This window comes from Mustela putorius, unplaced genomic scaffold (genome assembly GCF_011764305.1).
Source record: "Mustela putorius furo isolate JIRA1106 unplaced genomic scaffold, ASM1176430v1.1 tig00003944_pilon_pilon_pilon, whole genome shotgun sequence".
NCBI classification, from domain to species: domain Eukaryota; kingdom Metazoa; phylum Chordata; class Mammalia; order Carnivora; family Mustelidae; genus Mustela; species Mustela putorius.
Window position 1 is genome coordinate 2123402 of NW_025422088.1, and position 16393 is coordinate 2139794.

The following is a 16393-nucleotide window of genomic DNA, read 5'->3' on the forward strand; positions in this document are numbered from 1 at the left end:
GAATGAGCAAATAGAAGATGGGCTGCAGTGTAGCCTCAACAAAGGTTTCTTCCAACAGTGCAGAAAGCTATCCTGTGTTGTGGCCCTAAGCCACCCCTTCATGCCCACTCAACATCTGTAACTGAGCGCAGGCTGCCTTTGAGTGAGGACTCGGTGAGGCAGCATGGCCAGCTTCAGGCAATTCCAGGTAAGATTAGAGCCTGCAGTTAACAGCACTCTCAGCAGCGGGGTGAAAAGGTCTGTGAATCCTGAAAAGGCATCTTTCAGGTGTCCACTGCAGGACCATGGCCTTACGAACCCTGCCATGTTCTAGAAGGTTTCTTCTGCTGTGAACCACATGATTTCCACAACTTCAAATCTTCACCCAAAGAGACCTACCATTTATTTTTTTTTCTCTAGATTAAAGAGGAACATGTACTCCACCTCTCACCGCACATAGTCTCTGTATCTTGCAATATAAACATGTTATTTGTTAATTACACTCTTCCTGATTACATTGTCCCACTAGAAGATATACTCCAAGAAGACAGATTTTTTTTTTTGTTTATTTTGTTCTCTGAACATAATCACAAGCGCTTAGAATAGTGCTTATATATTTGAAATACTTGTGGAATGAGGGAATTTCACGCTTCTGACTGAACTTTGTGATGTTTTCATTACATGGAATTCTCAAGAGTGAGGATAGCTCTTTTGACTTCACTGATGCACAAGGAAGAGTGAAGCAGAGCCACGGAGTGGGCTGGCAAGCTGACTAGAAAAGAACTGAATCCTGCCTATTAGGATACCTACCAATTTACAGGCACAAGCTTGGTTTCTGGAGGGCTGACGTAGCTCTACTGTCTCCTTCTTTTTCGGCTGGGTACAATTCGGTATTGTCTCTAAGGTGAGGAGACTAACGCTAGGCTTAGAGGTTAAGGAAGAGATTGATAACAAGCTTTATTGACGATAGTTTGCCCCAAGAGTTAATGCAGGGAAGGTGTGATGGAGCTAGCTGCCACCAGAGCGCGCTGTGGGACCTCTTTGTGAGGTTTAGCTTTCCAGTGTAAGATTGCGAGGAGCTTGGGAGCGCAAGCTTTTAAGGATGTTAAGGGAGAGGAATTGTGCTCATGTCGTTAATGACTTTGCTTCATTGAGGAAGTACATAGAATGAGAAAGAATGCATTAAATTGTACTTGAAATTTAAAAATTGTAAAGGATATTAATAGAAGTTTCACACAAAAAGATACGTAATATCCCTTAAGTAACATTAGGAGATATTTAACTTACATCATAATTCTTAAAATGCTCATTAAAATGATAGAAATAAAATTTTTCACCTATCCGGTTTTCAAGGATCTAGAAGTCTGTCCACCCAAGTGGAAGGTGGTGATGGTAGCATTAGTTGGCTCTACTTTCAAGGATGGAAATTTGGCAACAATTTTGAAAGTTACAAATGCATTTTACACACTCATAGGAAATTAACCTAGAGATCTACCTCTAAGACACAAATTAACAAACTTTTTTTTTAATCTCAAGAATAATAAGAGTTTTGGAAAATAAAAATCTTGGGGTGTAATAAATAATTTCAGGTCCATCGGAGCAATAGAAAGACAGGAAGCTGACTACAAAGAAGATGCTGTTTATTTACTAATATAAGATTCCACTTTTGGTGGGGTGGGGAGAAAGGTAGGGCCTATTAAAGTGGGCAAAGAGTGCGATCTTTTTTCTTTGTTTAAATGAAGGTGGGGTGGGGAATAATATACATACTTTCACGTATTTGTAGAAGAAAATTTTGCATGAATCCTAAGATGCCAACAAAGTTGGTCTCATTGAAGATGTCATAAGGAGAAGATGGAGGCAAGGGTGACAGAAAGACTTAGTTCTATGTAGCATTTTGTGAGGCCCAGATTCATCTAAGTGTATTATCTATTCATAAAACAATAAATACATATGTTTTAAATTGCAGGGGGAGAAATGTTGGATTAGTCTTGAGGAAATGTTGACAATTCCACTTATCACTTAAATGCATCAGATACTTAGAGGTGTTTGTATTCAGTTACCTAGGTGGTTTATAAGTTAGTAATTATCTGCTTGAAATCAATCAGTACTAATAGGTCTGGCAGCCTCGAAATGAATGAGGCAAAGTTTCCTGCAGAGCTGTCCCAGAGTGAACTTGCAGAGCTGTTTGAAGTTTCCCTTGGGATCTCTTTGGTTGTCTGGACTTTCCATGATAATCTTACTCCCCACCACCTCCCATGGTACAGACTGATCTGTCCTTTGGGCAAGGAGGAAATAATTTAAGAAACTATTTCCTTACATTGTAACAGATTTTCTCTAGTAATACACATTTATTGACTTAATGTTTATTGGATATCTACTAAGAACCTGGCAATGAGCCATCTTCCGAGGCTATGAATCTGTCCGACGTAGACTTTCCTTTAAGGGACTCATAGTCAAGTAGGAAGTGGCATAGTCTGACTGCTTTGCAGAATGACATGTGCCATGGAAAGACCAAAAAAAAAGGGGTGGGGGAGAATGATCTCCTGTTACCAAAACTGAAGAAAATCTTTAGATCATTTCATGGATTTTAAAATATGAGTAGGGATTCTCTGGCAACAGGGAGGGAGGGGGAAAGAAAACAAACTTCTTAAACAGAAAGAAGAGCAGTTGTGAACAATCTGAAAATACGCTGCCCATTACAAATCTTGAAGAGTTTAGTATGGCTGGAGTGTGTTTGACTTGGATTTCTGTCATTTTGAGAAGAATTATTGCCACTGTAGCTAATACTAACTACTTGGTAGATATGTATGTATTAGGTATGTTATGCCATTTAATTCTAACAAAACTCTGAGGTATGTTATCTGAGTCATACAGATGATGATATCAAGAATTATAAAAATTTATCTAGTGACACACATAGGAGTCAAACCTACATTTGATTCCAAATCCCGTGCTTTGAAGTAGGAACAAGGGTTTGCTGAACCTCTCCTATTCTCCTTTCAGAGTCACTCTTGCTTTACCTTTCTCCATCCTACTCTCTAACACTGGAAACGAGTTTGGATGGAATTCATCAAGAGACTCTGTGACCTTGGGAGCCCAGAGTGGTTTGTCCGGTAGATAGAATAGATAGGAAACCAGAGAGAAGAGAGAAGATGAGTGTGGTTTATCTTAGGGCTGCCTCACGTTCTGTCATCTTGTGCTACCCAGGACTCCCAACCGAAGATCACTGTTTCTGCCCAGGGACTTATATACATCTGACTCTATACATCTGACCCCTAGATGGTAGCAACTGCTCCCTGTTCTCATCTCTCCCAGCCTCAGGGTGGCACCTTCCCTTGCAGTTTCCCAACAGATAGCCCCCAGTTTTGTAATAGGTTCTTTATTGGACTCTCCTCAATTATTCTAATTTGAAAGTGCCATCTGTTTTCAGTTGGCATTAGACCGACATTTAAGAAGTTATTGTTATTATCTGAATGAGAGCTAATGAAAGCTTCTTGTGTCAGTAGCAGCAGAAATAAAGGGGGTGAAATGGATTCCAGAGGGAGAGAAGAAAAGTCTGAATTTTTAGACAGCTGCAAGGAAAGAACAATATTCACTCTTAAGATACGACTTTTATTACGGAAAGAAAATGGGTTTCTCTGGCACCTTTATGTTACACTGCATAGGAAAATCTCTTAAATTTAAAGCAAAATGAGACAAAAGGGGTGGTTCAAACTTAACACCAGAAAGGTAATAGGTTTCACTGCTAGTGTTGAAGTACATGGAACCACACTATTCACTCAGAGAGGTTGGGGCCAGATATCAGGTCGTGATTCAAACAAGTGATGACTACAGATTGAGTACAAGAGGGTAGAGGTTCCCCTGGCTGGTGGATCAAACAGTAGGGCATATCAGCCTGGTGCTGAGGATGAAGGTAAGGCAGCAAGCCTCAGAGGAAGGTCAGCAAGTAACAGGATCTCCACTATGACATTCAGTTCAGAGTCAAACTCCGAGGGCCAGAGAAGGGGGCAAGGGCAAAGGCAAAACGGGACCTGCCTGGGACAGACTGCCACAAGAAGGGCATGTTGTTGGATTTCTTGTGTTTTCTTAAACCATCCAGCTGTGCACCAGACTGGAGCAAGGCTGGGAGTGCTGAAGGCCAAGTGGTTTCCGTTGTGACAAGTAAAGGGCCTTTCATACACAGGCAGCCCAGCTAGGAGGTTTTGTTTAAGTATCTGATTCCATCATCTGATCAAAATCTGTATTTTCATGTAATGTCTCATAGTAACAACACTCTGGTGCCTTTGAGGAAACACCTGTGTTCTTCATCAGGGTCTCACAAGTTGAAGACTATAAAGTAGTACAGGCATAAAACTGTTGTGTTACTAAATTGCTTCCTACTGAGATTTCTTTTGGTGGTGTTAAAAAAATTCAGGATGCAATATTTTCAACGTACTTTCTGGGGTTTAAGGTATTTTGATTTACAATCTCCAAGGACTATATGTAGAAAATGGCTTCCTAAATTAACACACCGGTTACTTAAACCAAATGGATAGACATTCTGGCAGTGAAATAATAATCCTTTATAAAGAATATCTTATAGGAGATAAAATATAGACGTCCCTTTGACTTAAACACCTGCTGAATTAATCATTGTGGTATAAATGATAGAGGTGAAGAGTTTACGCTTCTTTCCTTTGTGTTGAACATTCTGATAAATGGGTGTCTGATGTGACAAGGAAAGATAACATAATGAATATCTTACTGTGCTTGAATGAATGTTAAAAAAAAAAAAAAAGATTGACACCGTATTTTGTTCCAGGTGGGAATAAAAACAAGCAGTTCCTGGCCGGTGATACTGCAGTTAAGGGTGTCTGACAGACAGCATGTTGGCACCAGCATTGAAGGAAGTGATGGGCTTTCGCTCCAGGTGAGTACAGTTCTCCAAGATACAATGGGTGCATCTTTCTGATTTTTACCCATGGGACTCAGAAGAAAACTCCAGCAAGATTTTTACCCTCTTAAAATACTGGAATACTGTATTTCTTCAAAATATTATAGCTGTAAAATTCTATCACACTTTAAAGTCAATAAATATATATTTCATTCCTCTTTAAGTGATCAAACAGGTAACTCTGAATGGCTTTCTTTCTGAACTGGGTGTCAAAATGCCTGAACTGAAAGTAGAACGAAAGATGAAATTTCATAAAGTGTTTGGGGGTTAAGAAGAAAGCCTATTTCCAGAACTGACCAGTGGGAACAGAGTAAACATGAAGCATTTGGCACTGACACACTGTTCTGTAGCCTTCGTGACAGGCACAGGAGGGATGAGTTAGCTTTGAGGACTCCAAATTTTGTCACTTCCAAAATCATGCAATTAGAGCAGGTAGATAACCCAGTAACTCAAAAGACTCCTTGACTTCTGGTTTCTGAATGACATGAGATCAGAGGTAAGGTCAGACATACACATATTCTAATTACAGTTCTCCACGTATGTACCTTCATGAATTTTTAAGCCAGAAGGTATGCATCATTCAGGGACCTCAATATGAAGCTTTTGTGGGCTGAATAGAACAGGCTATAGATTTAAAGAATGGAAAACAAATGTTACACAACTTAATTTTTTAAATTTGCAAGACTTACATACTAGGCCAACACACATGTTAATTCACATATAATTTCTGCCTTCCACAGATTTAAATATTAACAAAGAAGGTAAGCTATAAGTCTAGCAATTAAGTTAATTAAGTGCTATCAGAAAGACGTAAAGAATATGCAATAAGTACTTATTCTACTTATCAAATATGTAATAATCCTTCCTTTTGTCACCATGATTCTGTACCGAGTGACAATGAAAGGGGGTAAATTAAGAATATCTGAAAAGATACGAGCAAAGGATGTTTCTCATAATCTGTTTTAGTAGCAATGAAAATGATAAACAACCCAAATACTTAACTGCACTGAACTTATAAAATAGATTTTTGTTCAAACTGTGAAATTCTATGGAACTATTAAAATGATTTAGAATACTTATGAAAGAAGGAATAAGGATATTTTTAAATTTATAAAAGCAGGTTAAAATGTCTTTAACATAACATTTGTGTATTTATGTAGAAAAGGCAGAAGAATATGATTATTTTATTTTGCTTTTTTAACTTTTTTTTCTGATGTTTTCATACTGAATGTTTTTCACATAATCATAAAAAATACAACTTAACCTTGAAAATGTTTTCATAAGAACATAGGATCATAGAAGAATAAGATCATGAAAAAATAAAGTCATTCCTTCAGAGATTAAAAATCAGCTTATGTGGGGCACCTGGGTGGCTCAGTCAGTTAACCGTCTGCCTCTGGCTCAGGTCATGATCTCAGGGTCCTGGGATCAGGCCCTGTGTTGGGGGAATCAGCTTTTCCCTCTCCCTCTGTCTCCTCTTTCCTGCTCATGCTCTCTCTCTCTCTCTCTCTCTCAAATAAATAAATAAAATCTTTTAAAAAATCAGGTTATGAAAGAGAATTGGAGTAAAATCCTAAATTTGTGTAAAATGTATATCTATACAGATAATTAAACAGAATTTAAGTAAAAGCCTGCATTTGTATTTTTAAATGAACATATATGTATATTTTTTTAAAAGGACATATATATGTGCTATGTATTTATAAAAATATACCACTTTTTTGTTTAGATGAGAGTTTAGGAGAGTCAAGTTAATTCCTATTTAGTAGATGTTTAAAGTCCCCAAAGAAAGACTGAAATTTAACTATACAGAAATGTGCTTTCATTAGTATTAATAACAAAATTTGACCTGTTGAAATGGATAAGATTACATATTAAGCTTACTTTTCTTTCTTTCTTTTTTTTTTAAGTTTTTATTTATTTATTTGACAGACACAGATCACAAGTAAGCAGAGAGGCAGGCAGAGAGAGAGGAGGAAGCAGGCTCCCCACCAAAGTAGAGAGCCCAATGCAGGGCTCGATCCCAGAACCCCGGAATCATGACCCGAACTGAAGGCAGAGGCTTTAACCCACTGAGCCACCCAGGCACCCTAAGCTCACTTTTAAATAAAAGTATAAAATGAAAAGTATTGCTCTGTATTTCATTTTATAAAAAAATTATAGTATAAGTGATACACATTGGATGAATTTGAATATTGATATTTGTTTCAAGCTTAAAATAATCAATTTAATGTACTAAGTGCTATCTTTTATTACACCCTGACATTTTGTAAATACTACTACATTTTTAACAAAAATTACATTAGTGTGTGATTAATTATAATATGAACATATTCATCAAATCTTTGAAAGTTAGTTATGTCTCATTACCATAGTTTTGTGCAATTCTTCTTTATCTGACTTTAGTGATGCATAAGTAGGTCATATATTTATCTTAAAAAATAATAAAAGAAAAACTCTCATTTCTCATATGAACATTTCATTTTAAAACTAAATTTTGTGAAGAATAGCCATGGTGTCCTCCTTCACAGACTTCTCTGTACCTATCTTTCACAGAGACCATGGTTTCCAAGTCCATACTTTGCTCTTTTTATTTTCCCTGTATATTCTGCTTGAATGATCACATACACCCATGGCTTTAATATTCCCAAATTTGTTACTCTAAACCCACACTCCAATTATCCACTAGAGCAATATTACCAAATGAACCAGAGGTATCGTTCTCACGTAGGCTATGTTTCGTGTCTTTTTACTTCAGATTCCTCTTTAATGTGGTCTCCTCTTTCTACCTTCCCCAATGTCAAATCTGAAAAAGTAAAATCCTGCCCCGAGGGATTTAGAAGGAGGTACCCAAATTGACCAAATAGGCCTGAATTGTCCTTAAGGGGCAGGAGAAAGGACAAGTTTGTTAATGTCATTAACATATTAATAACAATAATAATTAGAAAAACTTTCCCTTTTTTCTATTATTTGTGAATTTACTCTTAGTAATTCCTCATCATTCCCTTATCAATGCCTTTCCCCACAACATGCACATTATAAATACATGACCTGACATTAAGTTGAAATGAGAAGAATGGCAGAAAAATGTGTAAAATGGTAGTTAATCAGTATAGGTGTGGGGCGACAGATTGGTACTTGTTGTCTTAGGCTCAAATATCTACTCTCCCACAAATGAGTTATGCACTCCAGAGTCTATGATTCTCATTAAGCCTTTAAGTCATAAATTATTCATTCTAAATTGTTCCAGTTCTAAAAGTCAACTAATACAGTGTTTGTGAAAAACAGTCTATAAATGTTTAAGCATTTTGTGGGTCTAAGCATTGATTGTTATCAACCATAGAGAATAGATCCAACCTACCAAAATACTTAGATATGTGCATATGCATAAACACATTTGTATATGCACATAGAAAAATAGACTACCTCTATTGAAGTAGTAGGATTAGTTGTTTCTGCTGTGAAATCTAGATTTTTGGTAAAATATCTGCAAGTAGGTATTTGAAGAGAAAGTTTCTCCCTTTTTACTTTAATGTGTGTGACCTGCCCATCAAATCAACACAGTTCAGTAATTCAGGAGGTGTTTTCTCTGCCCTTTGAGCACAAAAGAAATTCAACTAGGGATAAAATCCCAAGATAATGAAGGCAACACAAAGCACCTTCCTCTTATAAAATCCACTCAGAAAATAAAAGTGGTATGAAAATTAAAGACACAGAATATTAAGATAACATTGATTCATTGATCTAGAAATTATTTCTAACCATATATTAATAAGATCCATGACCTGAAATTTAGGCTGCAGTGAACATCAACACAGCAGCAAAAATTATTTAATATTGTCGACAACTGTAGTAATGTTGAACTTTAACAGTTGAAATTACAGTTTCTGAAGTACTGAGAATATTTTGCAAACTATAACATTAAAAATTGTCAGGAGATGAGAATGGTCAGATGAATCAGTATTCATTAGACATTAAATAATATATGTCTGGATTAAATCAAAATAGATTTAACTTTTGTTGTACTGAAAGCACTTGGAGTTCCAAATAATGTATAATAAAATCTGGGAGAATTAGATCCTATAAACCAAAACTCAACTGGATTTTGTGTGCGTGTGTCCTTTATTCACATATCTCAAGAAAATGCAATAACCTGAAAATTTACCAGAGCTAAGGAAGGAAGGAGAGAGACTCAGTCTTAAAATGATGGTTCTGAATAATTAAAATTTGTGATTAGTCAAAAATGTTAAGCATCTATAATATACATTATATTCCCCTCAGGTCTAAGGAGATAGACGTTAAAGTGTTTTTACCTTCAATAATGATTCTCCATGAGAGGAAATAAGCTACACATAGACAGGACTGAATAGTATGTCATTATGTACACATATCATACATATTTAGATAACTATTAGTGTCAGATGCCAGAAGATAAGGAGAGATCAAGAGCCAATATCTTTCTACAAGACAAAATTTGATTTGTGTTTCAGCAATTGAGAGGAATTCTTGAAGTAAGTTGATTTTGATAAGTTAAATGGATGGTGTGCAGGCTGAGAATGGTATTATAGAGGGAGGGGAAAATTTATATGCAAACAGTGACTTTGAGTATAGAGAAGACAAAAGAACAGCTAACAATTTTTGTTGCAATAAAGGGTAACAGTACTGGAAAGAAAAGCACAGAGATTAATTTTGGTGATCTTTAATGTTAGCCCAAGGAGTATGTTCTTAATTTTATATTCCCTTTCTAGCAATCTTTGAACTTTACACTGTATTGGACCCTAATACCATTGAGAGTATAAATGCTTGCAAAATCTTTTTCTAACTTAAAATGGAAATACTCAAAATCTTATACTGGTTGAGTATATAAATAGTTGTTGCCAATCTCTTAAATTTAGAGGAGTGCAAGTCAATAAGCGGAACTTACCTCCTAAAGCATGCAAAATATAAAACCTAAAACTTTTTCTTACCACCTTTAAAACACTTACTTTCCAGAGCAAAGATTATTAGTCTCAGGGTTAGAAATCTACAGTACTTGGAACTATCAAAACTGATGTTGGTATAGTACAAAAACTTTTTACCATTTGTAATAAACAAAAACTCAAATTCATGATGACATAATGCTGAAAAGGTTTACATTGCAAACCTTATGAAGATTAAAATGCATATATTATGAAACCATACAGATAGTCAGTCATCGTTATGTTTTTTTTTTTAATGTATTTATTCATTTTAGAGAGGGGGAGGGCAGTGGGAGAGAGAGAGTCTCAAGCAGACTTCTCCTGAGTGTGGAGTCAGGCTTAAAAGTATGGTTAGTATTGTCACCTGCTGGATGTTTGGGGGGTGGGAAAATGAGAACTGATAAAAAGAAAATAAAATATTTCTACGTAATGAAAAAAATGAAAACAATGCTTTTTAAAAAGGCTAATGTGAGATGAAGCAGCTAACTTTCTGGATATTCAAAAAGATAAATCAATCTCCCTCAACGATCCTTTAGATCATATAGAACCTCCTTCTGGGTTTTATACAGAATATAAGACTTCAAATACAGAAAATATAAGCAGCTCCCCTAGATCTATGACCGATGCTATAGAGAAGGTTATATTAAATTCAGACCTTAATAATAGGAGATGGTAAATATACAAAAATCCCTCTTAAGTCAATTTCTTTTATCTTAATGAGAAGAATTTCCTCACATATTTAGGTCTCACTTGAGCAGATGTTCCTTTATATGAAAGAATAAGAGATCTTTACCATTAAACTTTTTTATTGTATCTTAGATATGTGATTAAAGTACTTTTTTGGTAGGTGTTGCAATATGCTGTAACAGTTAAATACCACCATCTGTAGTAGAGACCAGTATATACCAGTTGCTGAAGTCAAAGGTCTTGGTACTCAATATTGGCCACATGGAAATTAGAGTGAACATATTAGACCTATGGAAACTGACATTTTATTGCCAGCAGTAGAGATCATTAGCATCTACTCTGGGTAGGAGTTGAACGCAAAGACAAAATGTGCTTCATCTCCAAACATATTTTTAGTATTTGGAACAACCGATTTTACAAAGGTTAGAGGAATTTGTAATGTTCCTATCTTTGTACTGAAAGCTACGAAACTCTAGCTTTCAAATTTCTTTCAGTGAATCCCAACTTATTAAGGCAATTGTTTTAAGACACACACACACACACACACACACACACACAAAACAAACAAACAAACAAACAAACAAAAACAAAAGCATCTTCTGGGCTCTTTAAAATTCATTTTTCTGGGAGATGGTTTTCCTTGCAAAAGTATGTCATATGTAACACTGGACAGATAATTCTTTTCAAAAAAAAATACACAAAAAAATTTGAGCAGGGGATCTCTCTGTAGAATGATTAGTGTACTTTATTTTTAAAATAGTTTTAAGCAGTTTTGGAGCACTACAAAGCGTTCTACTTCTCAAAATTGCTTTGTTTCTTAAAAATAGAAATTCATGATCTAGCAATCGAATAGTATTAAGAGACTTGCAAGAGCAACAGAATCACACTTTGCTCCATTCTATCTATGCTATCATCACATCTGCTAGAGAACAAAGTTCACCTCTCCTCTGTTAGTAATTACCTTATTTTTAATTAAACATGTTTCTATTAGCTTGATTAATATTATACATTACCTATTAATTTCCTATTTTGACACTTATGTAGGATAAAGGACAGGCACCCCAATCACAGGACTTCTTTTCCACCATCTACTCAATATATTGAGTCAAATTGTTTTAGGGAAATCAACATCCAATGTTTAAATCATGGTTATATAAATGTTGCTTTCTAGGTTTCTAACTTTTTAGCACAAGATGCTTTAAATCTCATTGTTTCTAAGATTATTAATGACTCATTCCAATTTCAAACGCACAAACTCAAGAAAATACTTGAGGCCCCCACGATTTAGGTTGTGATCTCACTCCTCCACACGTTCATCCGTCTCCCATCCATGTCCTGGCTCTCGGCCTCGGCTTTTCCCTGTTGGAGTTCTTGTTCCTGCATTGTGCTTATGATTATGAAAGTATCACACCAATGCCAGCCTGACTTTATTTTGGAGATTGATATTTTTTGTGCTAAAAGTTTAATTTCTTTCGTTTCATCTTAGCTGTCATCCGTTTCTCTTTTTATTGGTTAGCTATTGGACCTTCTAGATTACTCTTTGCCTATCTTTAAAAAAATCTTTTTTTTTTCCCCTTAGTTTTACTCTTTGGGAAATTTTCTTGACTTTATCTTATACTTTTCTTGGATTAAAAGCAAAATCCTTTTATTTAGAAATGAAATATGCAGAAAAGTTGGTGGGGGGGGAAGTACAAATAATATGTCAGGACCTTTTACCTAGACTATCTATAGTTAACATTTGTGTCTTAGCTTTCTTTCTCTATATATTTACACACTCCCCTTGTATCAAGCGTTGTTTTTTTTTCCCCTTAATCATTTGAGAGTAGCATACATCATTATCCTTCACCTCTAAATAGTTCAGTCTGTGTTTCCTTAGAACAAAGATCTTCTCTTATATACTTAAAGTAGGGTAATTAGCTTCAGTAAATGTAATGTATAATACTTTGATATAATCTATTGCTGGTATTCCAATTTTATCAACTGAGCCCATCCTTTGTAGTATGTTTTCATTCCAATATGGGATACAGTCTAGAATAATGTATTGCATTACCTTGTGTTAAACAACAAATGGAAGTATATTAAAAATTTGGAGTTTGTTTGAAGAAAAATCTGTTCAAATTAGGCAACACCAAACACGAGGTGGTTAGGAACACTGCAGCAATAAGAGCTCAAGGATAGACACTTGCAGAGAAAAGGAAACAAAATAAAGTAAGGAAATTTTTGATTGGCTATAGCTGAAAGCCTATTAGCAGCCCATTTTATCAGATGTGTTGTTGGTTTTTAAGTTTTATTTACATATTTTTAATTTTTGATAACTTTTTCGATTATCATAGCACACATTCTTATTCTATATCACTGATAACAGTTAATTTTCCACCCAGTTTTTTAACTTCCTATTGTCTGTTTATTCTCAGTACTTTTGGGTCTCAGCTATAGATCTCAGTAATGTGGCAGTTTTCTTCAAATGACTGACCTTTTGTTCTCCATTTGCATAAAGTGCGATGTTTGCATAGGAGTTCAGGTAATATAATTTGGCTGATCATGTTCTGGAAACCAAGCAAGAGAAGTGAGTTACAGGTTCCTTGATTAAGTATGTCTACTTCATATAAGAGCTCTGTCCAAAGTCAAGTGTACCAGGTTTCATTTTTCCAGATAACTGTAGAATTGGGAATTTGGGGGGTAGGAGATGACAGGAAATGGAAAAAGAATTGCCTTTCATCCCCGGGATGAAAGGGTGACCACTTTAGAATTCTATCAATGTTCCCCTTTTTAGAATTGCATCTCACCCCGTCTTCTAAAACACTCTGTTCTTCCAAGAGTTGGGCCACTGGCAGTTTCTGTGGGTGCTTAGCTGACTTCTCACCGTACTCCACACTGTGAGCACATGGGCAGCAGTTCCTAACCTCTGCTATATCAACTGTCTTTCCTCTGTTGCCTACCTTTCGCAATGTACTGACGTACAGTACAGAGATGAAGGATATGACTGAAACCAGAATGCCTGGGTTTGCTACGTGCTGAAATATGTGATTAGCAAGTTGCCTAATGACTCCACAATTCTATTTTCTCACCTGTAAGCAGGAGATGGTGATGGGATGTTATAGGTAGGAAGTGAGTTTGGCATAGGGCCTACACACACCAAGGTTAATAGCAGCCGACACTATTACTGTCCTTTCTCTTCCACTAGTATCTCCATTTTCTTTCAAGCTCCTGTTTTTTGGTCAGCCCCTAGTTGACCTTTTGTTTGTTCATTTATTTGTTTAACAATTTTTGCTGTCTATTGAGGTTTGGGGGTGGGACAAGAGATTAATAATTCATCAGTTTTTGGTTTTATCTTAATAAGGTTCTAATTATTATTAGTAGTAGTAGTATTTTTATTTTTACTCTGGAATAAAATTTTTTGTGTGACAACTAAGCTCTTTCAGCACAGTATTTCATTTTATCTTAGGAATTAGAATGACAACTTTTAAAAAATACCCAGATTAATTTTAGGATTTCATTTGTTTATATGAAAATTACTCATTTTCTTTTTAGAATTTATATTCTCATTTATTTTATTTTTATTTTAGAATATTTAATTTAGAATTATATGTATGAAGTGTCCTAAAATCTTATGTCATTGATTACCGTGATTTTGAGACATTGATACTATCTGTATGAGAACTCATATATAGGATGATCTAAGGACACCTTTCCAATTAATATTATAATATAAAACTTTACAAAAAGACGTTCTTATTTTACTATGTATAACCTATTAAAACAGCAATAGAATCCTTATCTTCTGTGCACTGATATTTATGTTATAGAAAATCAGTTATTTAAATATTTATAAAATGAGAGTTGAGAGCAGCACTTTTGAAAAGCAGTTAATAATGAACAGACATCAAGGGAGCTATCATTATAACAGCAAAGTGCTTTGCAACTCCAATAACTTCAGCAGTGTAGAAACAGGCCATCAAATTTAATTAAAAGCAGTCAAAAATAAACTGAGAAATTGAACTGTAAAAAGCTGTCCTTTGCCAGGAGCTGAAGGCAGAAAGAAAGCAAGGGAGAGCCTTGAAAGTAGTAATGAATTGATAAGCCTTACTGCCTGCAACTTGTAATGCACTCTGTCAGATTTTAGTTTCAGTTAAACTAGATTAAGAGGGCAATCACTGATTCTCTATCTTAAATCCTTCTTCGTCATCCCCCCATTATAGGCTCCCATGATAGATGGAAGCCTGAGTGGGTCAAAATTTCAATTCATTTCTTTGCTCAGTCATTTTTTAAATAATGCTGGCATCTACATTTGCTGGACACCAGCATTCTCTGTGATATTTTAAAAGCAGAAATAAATTTAGTGACTGACAGGCTGCAGCCTTCATTTCCAAAGAGGCTTAATTCCTTTTTATTCACCAGAGCTAGAAATCCCCTGGAACGTAAGCAATTGACATCTCTTTCTACCACTAGGGGCTACCATGGTGAAGTGAATGATAAAGAGAAGATTACAAATTTATTGTTGCTTTAAACGCTCAGATTAATGTGCATCTGCAGAAACAGTACCACAAGGACAAAAACAATTTGCCCTCGATCATTTTATTTTTATAATAATGTTCTTTAATGAAGCTAAAGCTTTCCTGCTGTGACCTTATTATGTTTTTCAACATCAGTGAGAAATAGATTCCTCCGAATTGTAAGAGAGCTCATGAAACAGCAGGGATATTGAAATAGAGGATCAATTACTTTTTTGCAGTAATTTTGAACTTGAAATGGCTATAGCACAGCCTTTGTAGACAAGAAGACAAACCAGCTTATTGAAAAGCCGTGTGCAAATTATACAGATCTCCAAATGCTGAGATAGGCAAACTGTTCTTTTCTACTACCTTTCAACGTGATTACAACATGCCTTTAAGGAGCAAGCACTCAAGATTATGTTGCAAAAGAAGCAAACAAAAAAATGAAAATAGAATTTGTCACCAATTAGATGTAAAATTTTGAAATATATTTAAGAGTCCTTCAGAAAATTGATAACATCACTGTTTATGGGTTAAATCTTACTCATTTTAACCTAAAAAAAGGATCTTTGAATACAGTCAGGATTTAGACGTCCAGACGAGGACGGAAACAGACAAGTGTGTAGATCTTATAAATATAACAGATTGTTGCATTTATGAAATATTGTAATTTGTGAAGCGCTTCCAGATTCATTATGCCATTCAATCCTGGCAGCGATCCTTAGAAGCTCAAACAGGCACTGATACCTTCTGAAGGCAGCAGTAAAGAAGCCTGAGGCTGGGACGGGTTAAAAGATTCATGCCAGGTCATGGCACCTACCTGCCTTGCAGCTGGCACCTGCACCTATGTGATGAACCAGTACTCTCTCCTTTCAGTTTTTGCAAGAACTCCCAACTTTCAAAATGCAAATCGTTTAGCTATAATACAGTCAGTGTTACCAGAGTATATAATTTTCATCTCCATCTGCTGCATTCAGGCAGGAACTCCTCATTTGTGCTGATATGGGAATCTCATGGATCAATGGACCTTTAGAGAATGAAAGTGCTAAGTGTACTTTATCTGAATAACTGTCCTGCAACACATGCAGGACTTCACAGCTGTCTATGGGGTGGGAATCCGAGATGACTAGTGACGGGGGCTATGATCCTTCTTCAGAAAAGGGCACTTGAATTGAAAACCACATTTTTTTTTTCCTGGACAGGAACTTTCCTGCCTAAAGAGAGATCAGGGTGGGGCTTAGGCAAGACCCTCAATCACCTTGGTCAATGAGATTGACTTAGATTGAGGGTCAAGGTGATAAAGTCTTGAAGCTACTTAGGAGGAAGATAAAATGAACTTTCAA

At 35.8% G+C, this 16393-nt stretch overlaps 1 protein-coding gene across 44 annotated transcripts in view; it reads left to right on the forward strand.

Annotated features, from left to right (window-relative positions):
- The window catches only part of PTPRD (protein tyrosine phosphatase receptor type D), a 2277302-nt gene that overhangs the window by 687818 nt on the left and 1573091 nt on the right, over positions 1-16393 (forward strand). For all 44 annotated transcript variants that reach the window (XM_045069786.1, XM_045069815.1, XM_045069785.1 and 41 more), the window contains one exon: positions 4781-4888. The gene's annotated coding sequence lies outside the window, so the exon portion shown is untranslated. The remainder of the gene's footprint in view (positions 1-4780; positions 4889-16393) is intronic.